The sequence below is a fragment of the Rhipicephalus sanguineus genome, chromosome 2, assembly GCF_013339695.2.
Source record: "Rhipicephalus sanguineus isolate Rsan-2018 chromosome 2, BIME_Rsan_1.4, whole genome shotgun sequence".
In the NCBI taxonomy this organism is placed as follows: Eukaryota; Metazoa; Arthropoda; class Arachnida; order Ixodida; family Ixodidae; genus Rhipicephalus; species Rhipicephalus sanguineus.
This window is the reverse complement of record NC_051177.1, coordinates 72,332,586-72,346,023: the sequence shown is the minus strand read 5'-3', so window position 1 is coordinate 72,346,023 and position 13,438 is coordinate 72,332,586. Positions and strand designations below refer to the sequence as shown.

The following is a 13,438-nucleotide window of genomic DNA, read 5'->3' as shown; positions in this document are numbered from 1 at the left end:
GCGTCGATGGCTGCTAGATGTGCATGCATAAAAATTGTCGGTGCGCAGTGACCGGAGCGAACCGTGCGAAAGTTGCCATATGTGTACTGATAATTCAGTTGAGCAGTACCCCGCCCTTTATCGGTGGTCGTACTGAAAATGCGTTGTAAGTGCACACGTTGACTGTGCTGAAATACTCCCCAAAGAATGTCTGAACCACATTTACTATTTTCTATGCGCAAAAATTAATCTGTGTCGGTTTCATAAGCCAGATCGTTGGTGCATCACGACGTCATCGTGACGCCATCACACGTTAGTTAGCCTCGTTACTGCTATGTCTGCAGCTTGAACACTTGCGCACTTGAAAAACAAGACAAGAACAGCGCTCTTATTAGTTTTCTTTTCCTTCTTTTGTTTATAGCGATGTTGACATACTTAGCTCTCTTACAGAACGGCGTAATCCATTTTGTTAGCATACGTCGTAATATGCAGATAATTTCGACAATGAAAAATCAGCATCTGCCAGCGAGTATATATCCTTACTCCCTACTTCCCCAGCCATATCCTCTCAATGTGAGAAGCGTGTGATAATAACCAAAGGAAGAACAGGAAGAACTTCTGGAGTTTTACGTGCCAAAACCACGATATGATTACGAGGCACGCCGCAGTGGAGGGCTCCGGAAATTTCGAACACCTGGGAATCGTTAAAGCGCGCCGACATCTCCTAGTATACGGGCCTCTAACATTTCGCATCCATTGAAATGCGACCGCTGCGGTCGGGATAGAACCCGCGTCTTTCGGGCCAACAGCCGAACAGCGTAGCAGGCGAATAGGGCACACTAATGGTATGTGCGAGCACATTTTCCTATTTGTGTGCGTACAAGATTCCCGAGCCTCCGTGACCCTGACTTCAACAACCCGGGCACTCAATGTCCACACTTTCATCGCGTTGCACGTGACACCACTGAACGATATTCCTGCATGTCGCGCGCGCGTGATGTAAATACATATAAGTAATCTAACCATGGTAGTGTACACGTCACTCAAGTCTGCATCGAAACGGGTCGACGAAACGTCATTTGTGGCGACGCACAACCCACCCATTACTTGCATGGTTTCTCATCTCGTTCCGTGTATTACTCTCGGTGCCATACCACAACAGAACGAACAGAATTTGCGCTTTCACTAAAGTCACGTTGTGCCTTATACAGCCATCACAGTTTGACATTTGGCTTAGTTTCACCACATCGGCACAATTGTAGCAAAACAGAAATGTACCATTTATGGCGAGGATGGCAGAGTAAAAGCGGTAAAATCTGCAGCTTGACTAGCCCCGCCACTCCCATGGCAGCAACACGCGGTACGGACCAAGCGTGCCCTTGAAACTCTCTAATACAGCCGAACAAATACTGAAACAACTCGCAGCTGATATCGTTGCTCGGGCGGTAAATGCGCTGTAAGGAAGCCGGATGTCAGGTATGTGGCGTGCACACATCGCTTATCTTCTTATCTAAACTGTGAATGTTGATTGCCTGCAGAGGCAGCGCGAAGTTATCACATGCGTGGTCGTAGGTTATCAGGCAGTGGCTTTCACCATCTTGTATCTCCGCGATCTCCAGGCTGTGACAATTCGGGCGATCAGGACGGTTGAAAATCCTCACTAATCATGTCCCAAATGATGTTTTTTTGCAGGTGCTAACTCTGAACCCTCGCTATTAGGCTGTTTTTTTTTTTTTTCTTTCGATGCATAGACTTGCCCTTAAGGCATAATAGTTTGTGTGTATATATGAGCATTAGACGAGTGCCAAAATACTGGCGTTGTGTATGAAGCGAAGCAGTGTCTTGTCGAATCCGTTAGGTATTCAGCGGCCATAGCTGGTCGTGTCTCCAGCGAAGGCCGGCTTGAAGCCTTGAAGTACTCGCGTACTCGCCCCGAGATCGAGCGGAGTCGCCGTCTGGCGACTACTGGCTGAAGCGCGCCCCGGCCGTGAGTGTGGATAGCTCCCTGCGTCGTCTGCTAGCCGCGGCGTGTTTGCATAGGCACGTACGTCATGCACGTCTTCAAAGGGCAGTTTGTCTGTTGTGTTAGCGCACTCTTAAATGCTTGTACGTGTACCTACCATGATGTACAAAAGCATTTGGTCTTTCTAGGCTGTATATGCATTGTAAAAAGATCAGTGAGTGCAGTTGTCGAAGTGCTCTGTGTGGTCGATGTACCCTGCCTTCGCCAGGATCATTTCAGTGTGGGTGCCGCTTTGTAGTTCAAGCACATCGTAAAGTGCAGTTGGCGTCGTCCTAAACATGAGGAGCATTGGCTATCGTGTGAATGCAGCGCTTTGTAGCGACTCAGTGGTAAACAAAAACAAGGCTCTAAGCCATGCACTTGCGTGTCACACTTGTTGCCCGGCGTATAATTGTGTGACTGTCTTTTATCAGTTACGTGACGAGCTTTAGTTGTGCTTTTATTGTACGGTCCTGGTCCCACTACAAAGCGATATTTTTCACAAGTGAAGTCTGACTCTTCGGTACTTAAATAATCCCCTAAAAAGAACAAAAAATGGAATGACACTGAAGTGATAAAGCTGAGTTGCTGGGCGCTGTTTTAACTTGGGGCGAAATGTGTGCTAAAACACTGGTGTACTTTAGGTTCGCGTTACAGAACGCAGATGGTCAAAAATTCATCCATATATACGGCGTGCCTTACAGTCATATTGTTGTAATTTCAAGCAAAACCTCATCTTTGTTGTTTTTACATTAGCTTGAGCTTTTGTGCGGCCTTGCTATATATTGATGAAGGCAGTGAGCATCACTGGCTTGAAAAAAAAAAAAGAAACAACTCACTTTTGTCCCATAAATTAGCCACTCCTTCGTTTGCATCATTGTCATGCAGGTAATGAATCTAAGAAAGCTCTGTACTGAACTGTTTCCTTTTTACACTGTTGCTGGAATAGAATCAAGCGCTTACGTGTGAAAGATCTTCATAGTGTTAAAGCGCTGTCAGCCACGTAGCTTTTCTGGCTTAATTTCTTATCAACTGCCCTACATATCATGTAGAGCTGAATAAGAAAATAACACGGGTGTGTATTCGTGCACACAGTGCACAGAGTGCTATTCAGAAGCCATTTAAGAAATAAGTAAATATGTAATTAGTTCAGTCGCGCAACAGAACTGCGTAGTAGGCGGGGCACAAGCTATGGAAGAAGTGCTGTTCGGTAGCCAGGCAAGAAAGAAGTAAATACGTAATTAGTTCAGTCACGCAACAGAGCTGCGTTGTAGGCGGGACACCAAGTAAACACGTTCAAATGAAACAGCAGTAAATTTCGAGGTGCAAAACCACAGACTGTCACCGAGGAGCATCCCGTTCATTGGCAGTCTGCGCTGCATCGATTCGGCAATGGAGAACGTACATATTACCAGAAGGCTGCAGTCAACGCGTTTTATTCGCCGACAATCAGTTCAAGCAGCTCACAACGAAGCGCCGCTGTGTACATTTGTATACACGCCGCCGGCCGCCTATCCACGCTAGCGCGGCGACAGTGCTGCCACCTGTAGCCCGATCTCGGGGCGAATAGTAGGCGGGAGCGTTCCGATTGTAACTCTTATCGCTCATTTAGAAGTATACGCACATGTGTTTCAAGTCATCATAATTAGTGGGTGGGTGTACTATACGTTCCCTAAGATCTAGTGCATAATGTTTAAACTCCGATGGTCTTATGTGGTTCACGAAAGCACGCGACCCAGCGTTGTGACGTAACGGCAGATAATTAGAACTCAGTCGAGGGAGCTACACGTGACATCCTCAAACTGGTACAGCGCACAAAGGAAGCCGAGCCGGTCAAAGCAAAGACCAGAGCGCTGATCATTCTCCCTGGTGCGGTGTACCACTTTAGGAATGTCAAACCAGCTTGCCCAATTCTCAACACTAATATGCGTGACATGCAGTAATTGGTTTGATGCATTTACACGAGCCTACAGTGACTCGTCAAATCATGTACATCCCGACCGTGGCAGGGCACAAGCCAACACTATTTTACGTAACGAAGAAAGGTGAAATTCGGCTCTCATTTGACAGCTTCGGCGAATTATATTTAAAAAAAAAACGTTTCCCCCAACAGGCTCTTTAGAAGTCCACGGCGATATTCGCACGGCTCGGCAGACCTATTGGTGCTCCAATATTTCTTTCGAACGAGATTTGCTTTACGCAGCTCCTGCGGCAGAGAGCTACATAGTTTCGCATGGGACATCCATTACACAATATTTATATCCTTACAGGATCAGAAGAAGAAGAAAATACCGGATAGCCTTTTCCCGTGAGCAGCAAGCTGAGGCCCAGCCGCTGGTTATAACGAAAGACGTTTATTCTTTCCTCGTTATTTCCTTTCTTAATTGTTGAGCGCCGCAGCCGTATCTCTTGGGCGCAGATTAAGCTCCGCGTAAAACGATGGGCCAGCCTGTTACACACGCACACACGGAGGCAGTCGGCGCGCGCTAGCAGCAGCCCCCACCATCACACCAGCGCCATTTATTTCGCCACTGCAGGGCAGGCTCGGTTCGCGTCGTCCTTCGGGCCCTCGGCGACCGGCGCAGTTCCAGGAGGCCCCCAAGCTACGACAGCAGTCGTACGAAGCAGCCTAAGCGGCTAGCTCCAGGGCGCCCGGCTGCAGACAGGCTGGCGCCCGCACCCAGATCGGCGAGGAAGCGGAGGAAGAACCCGCGACCAGCGGGCAAAAGAAAATAAAGCCCCGCAGAACGCAGGGCTGAGCTTACTCACCCCTCCCTTCCCTCCTTACCAGCAGCCGAGAGAAAGAAGAAGGCACGCACCTCTGTGTAGGAGCTTGTTGCGGTGGTCTTCTTGCTCAGCAGCGGTGCGCCGCCCGCGGCGAAGCTGCGTTCCAGACGAAGGGGAACGGCATCGGGGACGGACGGCGGTCAGTGCGGCCCGCCGGTAGCGGATGGCCGCTGTCGAGACACATCCATAGGCGCGCCCGCCGGAATGCAACGCTCCGCAAGAAACACACAGGAATCCCTGTATACGGCCTCGGCGAAACGAAGCAGGAACACTGGGAAGACAGCCGTACGCACTGCAGGACACGCGCACACCACTGTGGTAGCACGATGCAAACTTTTAAACACCAGATGCACACTCTTTATCACGCACGAGGCACGTCACTCGAAGAAGCCGATCTCGCGTCGACGAGGGCCGAAGGGATTACTCGAAGGAAGCCGTCACGGGATGTTTGTGGGCACCTTTGGAATCGGAATAAATCAATGAATGGCCCCAATACGAAGTTCCCCACTTCGTGCAAGTGTCGAATGAAATTCGCCTAGGATTTAAAAAAAGAAAGAAAGAACACTCGGGAAAATTACAATCTTCTGCGCACTTCGGGCTCGATTAGGTGTGAACTGAAAGCACTGGGGAAACGTTTCTGGTTGGGCTGCCGATGCCCGTCTTTTGGCGCACACAACACACACACTGGCAGCAAGCTGTTGTCACCGGGTTTTGTATGAAATGAGAGCAAAGGAGAGGCGCGCGGACTGGCTGTGAAGGTGTGCGAGCATCGGATCCCTCTGCGTTCTTCTCGATCTAGTCCTGGGACTGGTAGAAAGCCAGGCCGGCTGTTTCACTCGAGCAGTCAGCGCTCGCGAATGTCACCGTCCGCAGGCACGACCGCGTTGCTGCTATGAGGGAAAGCACTTGTTGCTCGCCGCTGCCTCCTCGCGCGATCCATTCCAGCCGGCGAACCGCTCCTCGCTGCTGGGGCCAGAAAACAGCCGTCGTTTGGACGGCGGCACAGCAGCAGCAATGCGAGAGGGTCGAGAGAGCGAGGAGGAGTCAGGCAAGCCGACGGGCAAAGCGAAGCAGCGTGCCAGTCTGACGCGCGGGCGTTTTGTTGCTGCTTTTGCGGCTGCCGCGCGAGGTGGGCAAGGCGGAGCCAACGAACCAGCAGCACCAGCAGGCAGCAGCCGCGCCAGCTCCACCAGGCTCCACCACTATGCAACAACCAGCGAAGAAAAAGGCCCGTGGCGACACATGGCGGAAAAATTCTCGTTCTGCAACGCCGTGCGGCGCCGGCAGGCAGCAGGGCGACCGACCCCCGTTCGCGCGCAACCGGGATCCCCCCGCGGCGGCTCGCAGGGGGGAGGAAAGGAGGGGGGGGGGGTCGAGCGTGCGGTCTTTTCGGTTTGCTTGCGCCCCTTCTTCCCATCTCAAGTTGCCCCCTCCTCTTCCTCTTCTACTTCTTCCCCGCTTCTTACGATGCCGGAGCATGGCCCCCCTCAACTGCTATCAAGGAGGAGGTGCGGCGCCGTAGTTGAGGGGCTGCGCCGCTTGGATCGACGGCCCCGAGAGCGGAGTAATACCCGGTTTTTGCGAGGCCGTGGTACTAGCTTTCTTTTGGCTTCCGCACTTGGGATGCGCGCAGGCTTCGTACCACGAGGCGTGCCGGAATACAGCGGAGCACTGCAGAAAAGCCCTTGTTCCGTATTTTCGGCATTGGGGCTAACCTAATGAACAAATGATAAAACTCGAAAGAATACAGAACTGGCTAAAAAGAGGGTCTCATTTCAAGTGCCGTGTTTTGTGCTTGTTGGTAACAACCGAATGACACAAAAGAAACAGTTATGCCAAGTAATATTCGCAGAGGCGACGCAGGGGTGTGGGGGGGGGAGGCAGGGTGGTGCATGCGGAAGCACCCCTCCCCCCCCCCCCCTTGTCACGCCAAGAGCAAGCATGCATACTCAAAACACAACGCATAGGTCCCCTGCCCTCCCCTTGGCCCCTACCTCACCCCCAATTAAAAAAAAAAAAAACAGCTTGCGAGAGAACGAGGGAACAATGCAGAAAGTATGCGTCACATACGCTGTTACCTGCCAGCCCATTATCTGGTGAGTGCGCGTTGTAAAAAAGAAACAAAATAAACTCTGCGTTGTCCTTATTTTCGCACATACGGTATAGTCTCCGTTCACAGTAACTACTTCACGCAACAAAGTATGACCATCTCTTTTTTCTTTCTTTTAAAAACATACGAGAATTATTCTTTTCTGTTTCAGTGTAGTATTGATTGAGAGAGTGTCGTTTTGTTTTTTGAGCAGCCAAAAGTGTACCATACTTATATGCTTCATGTTGTTGTGGCTTTCTTGTTGCCGCAATGTACTGCTCTTGACCGCTTGTCCTGATCACACTATAATTAACCTATGTCCGATCAGTGCACTCTGTGTTGTCTGCCCTGAACTTCCATGTACACAAGGTATATGTCAGCTTTGTCAAGCTGCTTTCTAGCGACCTTTATTCTCATATGCCTCGAAGGTGTAAACATGCTTGTTGGTAATAAATAAGCAGTACCGCTACTACTACTGTTTAAGTCACTTCTTTCTCCATGAAGGTTTCCACAACGCAACTATCCGTTGATGCCTGGTCACTCAAAGAGCGCGAGACGCGGCTCACACTCCTGGGTTTATCGTGCGGAGCAATGTTAATACCAAGCTGGATCTCGAAACCTTACAAATAGTGCACGCGATACACAGGAAAAAAAGAAATGTAATCTTGTCTTTCTTCTTGACACCTTTGTCTCTTCTCCTATTTTTGTTAAAGAATTCACAGCTGCATTCTTTACAACTTTGAAATCACTTTGTGCTTACATTCCTGACGTCATACTCCGGTACAAGGAGGCAAATATTATCTTAAACGGAAAGTCGAGAAAGTCATACGACGCCCTGTTAATGCGGCACAATACAGAGGATGCAAAAAAAAAAAAAGTTGTAAAAGGGGTTAGGATCACAGGGATGCGGAGGAATCAGGTTTGTAAAAGGCGATAGTTGCTGCGCTCAATTCTCAACACCTGCCGTCCACCGGCTGTAAGCTCAGAACCAAAAAGCGTCAAGATGTGCTAAATCTTGATGCATAACGCATTCCTCAGAACCAGTGAATGAGACGCGCTTCAAAAATTAACTGCAGCGCAACACATTTTCGTACGCTTTTGTCACTTCAGTGACGTAACTTGCAGAGCATAATTGCGACATCAAGTGTTAAATCTGGCGTGATTTCGCGAGCTCTCCTGCACTCCACGACCCCGTTCACGCGATCATTGAATGTATACGGTGATATATTCGAAAGACTCCGTGGTGTCGGTTATCGATTGCTAAGACCACTTTGACGGCGAAAGCCTTTACGCGTTGGCCTAATTTTGTTTGCGATTGTTCTCTTCCTTCCGCGTGTGTTACATCGTTATTAGCGACATCAGTCTTATCAGCCTTTAGCAGCCCTTATCAGTTCTTATCAGTCTCATCTATCCATTTCCTCGTGTCTTTATACGTCTTTATCTGTATACAATTGACTCTATTAGCAGGTGATGGTGAGGATGATGTTTTATCGCGCGTTTCGATTTTTTGCCCCACATGTCAACGCCGCCGGACGGTCACATTCCGCTTCTCACGAGGTACTCAAGGCTTTCGCCTTAAAAAGAAAAGCCATAGTTTCGCCGCAAGGGCGAAGCAATGAATGCGATAGCAAAAAAAGCGACCCGTGATGGGCGCGCTGCTACGCTGCAAAAACATCAGCCCCCCGCCAGCAACTACCGCGCGAGCAGACAGCGGAAGAGCAAGGTTCTCCCTGCGCAAATATTAGAAGAAGCGAGCGAGCTGGCCGACGACTTTTAAATGCGCCCGTTGCGCTCCTCGCGCCATCTCGCTGGTAATGAAGAAACGCTTATAAGCGCCTGCCGTCTCTGAGTTCTGCCAGCGGTAAAGGGTGTGTATATAACGCTCGCTGTAACCTACCTGGAGGATCTGCGCTTTGTGGCGTATTGGTTAGCGCCACGCGCTGCGGAAAGAGAGGTCGCTGGTTCGATTCCGCGCTTCGGAAGCATTTTTCTGAGTTATTTTTCTTTGGGACTTATATATATATACGGTGCATGACGGCGGCGGCAAAAACCAGCCGAGACTGTCCATATAATTGCTATCGCAATAAAAAGAAAAACGTAACGGGAATTCATCCACTCTTCATATCACACATTGACACGCATATAACTTGTGCTCCTCCGGCAACCATTTTTCCCTGATGACCAATCTTACGAAGCTAGCACTCGGCGCAGGGCACGCCTTCGCTTCTCGAATGTTATCGCCTACTCTAATCTGACACATGAGTGATGGATACATGTATACATTCCAGAACTTTCCTTAGCGTAAATGATTACGCTGGAATTTACGTTGACACGTGTATAAAAGCCGTCGCGTTTCATTCGTAAAACAGATCAGATTTTCGGTCACCGACGGCTGTGCTCGCCCATATCGTTGTACCTTATACCACAAGTTGCTTGATTTGCTGGGCAAAAGTGCGCTAAATAAAGAGCTGTATCATTACTGCAGCCTAGCACGTTGTGTTCTGCATCCTCGCATCAAGCGGCGATATTAACGCCAATGGGGTCGTTTGGGTGGGAGGGGGGGGGGGGGTTCAACCCTACTTTATGTACGCTTGTGCGTGCGTTGTGGCAGAAGCGCAAGGTACCTGCGCGATGCAGTGGAAGCAACCCATAGTGGCAAGTCACGATCTATGCACTTGAAACGAGTATCGGAGGCAATTATAAACAGACGGAACGACTCCTAACAAAACCAGGCAAGAGAAATCAGAGAAATGACACGCAGTATAAGAATAATAATTGTTGGGGTTTTACGTGCCGAAACCAAGATATGACTCTGAGGGACGCCATAGCGGAAGGCTCCGGAAATTTCGACCACCTGGGGTTCTTTCACGTGCACCCTAATCTAAGTACACGGGCCTCTAGCATTCCCGCCTCCATCGAAAATGCGGCCGCCGTAGCCGGGATTCGATCCCGCGACCTTCCGGTCAACAGCCTAGCTCCTTAACCACTGGACAACCACGTCGGATGCAGTGTATAGAAGAACAGGCGAGACACACCGTGGTAACTTTGCAGTTGACGCGTAGCGCTGCCAGGCTCAAGGTAGCGGGTTCGATGTCAGGCCGAAGGGCAGGTTTGCCGCTGGGTATAGGTTTGAAAAGGAGCCGAAAGGACGAAATCGATATTGTGAGTAGAGTTTTTCTCATTGAACAATAAGTAATATGATCTCAAATAAGCAAAAACATAGAAATCAAAGCACAATATTTTCCCCTCTTGCTTGGTTTTCAAACCACAGGCACGTCGCAAATAAATAAATAAGTTATAAGTTCGGCGCGCCTAAATGCAGTCAGTCTAAAACAGATAAAGTTCTTGCCAGAGTAATTTTGGGCCAACAGCTCATTAGGGACATTAAACGTTGAAGCCGTTGTTCCTTCAAGCCGTGGGCCGATATTAATTAGTAGAGTTACCATAATACCAGTCCAGCTTCAAGTAGCGAAATCTGGTTGAATTTAGTTGAACGGTCTTGCTTCATTTTGCTGGGTATATCTCTTTCTGTCAAGTTCACAAAGTTCCCACGAGAACACACGCTGTGCTTCAGCACTAGAAACTGGGGGAGGGCTCCAAAAATGTCGACCACCTGGGGTTCTTTAACGCGCACCTAAATCTAAGTACACGGGCCTGTAGCACTTGGCCCGCGACTTTCAGAGTGGGTTAAAACACAGCAACACCGCGAAAATTTATTTTTTAACAGCGAAGCTGTTATATTCTAACAGCGAAGATGTCGCCATAGTTTGCGCGGTATAACCAGAAAACTCCTGAAGTGTGTATGCGCCACAGCAATTGGGCAAACCCCACTACCGTGTGCAGCAGATGCGTGTGTCAAACGAACACGTGAAAAAGAGAGAAAAGACATAAAAAGATACGAAGAAATAATAATAAGAATAATAATAATAATAATAATAATAATAATAATAATAATAATAATAATAATAATAATAATAATAATAATAATAATAATAATAATAACATCTGGAGTTTAACGTCCCAAAACCACGATATGATTATGAGAGACGCCGTAGTGGAGGGCTCCGGAAATTTCGACCACCTGGGGTTCTTTAACCTGCACCTCAATCTAAGTACACGGGCCTCAAACATTTCCGCCTCCATCGAAAATGCAGCCGCCGTGGCCAGAGATACGAAGACAGAAAAACATTTACAGAGAGAGAAAGAGATATAAAGAGATAGAGAGGAACAGATACGAGAAAGAGATAAAAAAAAGCAAGGCATAAAGAGATAGAAAAAGCAAGCAAGGCAGAAAGAGAAAGAAAGAGAGAAATAAAGAGAAACAAACAAAGAGAGAAAAGGAAGCAGGGAGAGAGAAAAGAGAAATAAAGATAGAGAGCGAGAAAGATAGATAGAGAAGGAAAGAAAAAGATACAGAAATGAGATACAAGAAGCAGAGAGAAAGAGAAAAAAAAACATGGCTGATCCCTCTATCATAGGAATCGGTATAATACGAAAGTAAAACGTGTCTTCACAGACGTAGTTGAGCGTTTGTTGTGCATTGTTTCGCCCCGAAGGCGAAGCAATGAATGCTATAGCAACAAGGTGTAATGTCACGCGAAGAACGGAAAGCAGCTCGAAACTTCCAACGCGTTGCTGAAGCAGAAAGGACGCACGGAACGAACATACCCAGGATGAGCGCGAACTAACAACTGTCACAGCCTGACAGTTAAATCGCGCTGGTCAAATACAAAGGAGGACGCACGAAACGAACGCACAAGTATATACAGGATGAGCGCGAACTGTCACAGTTGTAACTTATTTGTTTGTGAGCAGCGCGCTCCTTTCGCAAAAGCGGCCGCTGCGGTGAGCGAAATGACCTTCGTGCTCTCTGTAACTTGAACGCAAACCTGCGGTGAGAGCGCAATACGTACAAGATAAGCGCGCGCGCAGGAGCGACCACGCCCTGTAGAGACACACGCACGCTCATCTCAACGCGGTGGGCGACGACATTTAAAGCGCGCTCTTCGAGCTCTTCGAGCCCTTCGCGCCATCTCGCTAGTGATAACGAAAACACGCCGATGCACCCTGATCTCTGAGTGCCGACACTGGCAAATTTAGAATCCCACTCTACGACAATATGTAAAGCCGACATGGAAGAATGTAGACATCAGGACAATTTAGACTTTTGCGAAAATTTATTGCCACACTCGCGTTTCGGTGGTCGCGGAATGCGGCTTTTGTGGGGTCGTTCCAGGTGCTGACGAACGCTAGGAAGAAGACGAAATTCACCATGCCGATGCCTCCCCAAAGCAACGTTCGAGGGAAGTCCCCAACTTACAAAAGGTCACAGGGTCTTTTATCCCATGCTAGGAGGACTGGCGGCGAATCACAATACGTGTGCAGTATATTAACGTCTGTACACTTTGACTTCATTTCGCGTTAACCTAAATTACGTTCAATTACTCTCACTAACCTCCTAACTACTTTTGCGTTACCTCTCAAATGCTCTCAGTCACTTCTTAGTTCCCTCTGTAGTGCTTATGTGGACGTTACGGGCGTCTTGTATGACGCGCGTAGCCACGAGCCGCGCGTGTCGCTTTTTCTGCTTCATTTTATTTTCCCAACCATTCGTGTTAACAACGCCGACGGTCAATTTTCGCGTTTCATGAGGCATCTAAGGCTTTCGCCTTAATAAAGCTCTGCGCTTATGCATCACTTGTCGACAATCCCAAAAAAGATTCTGCGGGGATTTGTCGTTAATTAATTAATTAATTAATTAATTATTAGGACTATCAGCGCTTCATTTTGTTGAACCTGTCCCTTGCTTCGTGAGGAATTCGCGACAAACATTTAAACGGCACCATTCCAGGAATTTTCATTACCGTGAAGTCGTTTTATTAAAGGATAAAATGGAAACTTAATTCCTTTTTGCAATACTTCTCATTGCCTAGGTTACATAAAATGTTATTTGGATAAGCAGCCGAACAGCGAAATATAACCGGATCAAACACGGAGACTCTTCAGGATGACTTATGCGAGGTGTGGACCTTGGTCCACTGGCTCCAGTAGCAACTGCAGGATCGCCTGTGCTAATCGTACACGACACGTTGCAACATGACGATAATGGAGTACACAATACTCTAAATCGTCGACACATAGAACAACGTACAATTTACAGGAGTGGGCACTCCTGCCCAAAAAGCGCCGGAGCTTCATTCCACCCGTTAGAGAGCACTACATCACTCCCTCTCTTCCAGCAAACGCGCGTACTAGATAGTTATCTGCTGCAGTACCTTTTCTAGTGCATCGTGGACGTGCCTTTCCCTGGTTCGCAGTGCGGCTCTAAATCAGCCTTTATCGTCTGCGATTGGACGGTTCGATATCGGGGATCGGGCATGGATCGGGTTCGAAAAGTGCAGTATGGCGTCGACGAGATGTCAAAGTTATCACGATCCGTGTTCGTGGACATATAAGGCAATGAAGAAGTACGGATAACGTGCTCGAGGTGCTTCGTGGTCTTCGCTGTATTCGTCTGCCTGAACGTCTCTCTGCTTTGTAGCTGCTGCTGCTTGGTAAGAACGCCTTGATCCTTTTGCAAA

The 13,438-nt window shown here is 48.4% G+C and overlaps 1 protein-coding gene across 1 annotated transcript in view; it reads right to left on the bottom strand.

The window, feature by feature from the left end:
* LOC125757164 (uncharacterized) overlaps positions 1-5,928 on the bottom strand; it is a 74,825-nt gene extending 68,897 nt beyond the window's left edge. The window contains exon 1 of the mRNA XM_049412437.1: positions 4,801-5,928. The gene's annotated coding sequence lies outside the window, so the exon portion shown is untranslated. The remainder of the gene's footprint in view (positions 1-4,800) is intronic.
* Positions 5,929-13,438: the final 7,510 nt, after the last annotated feature.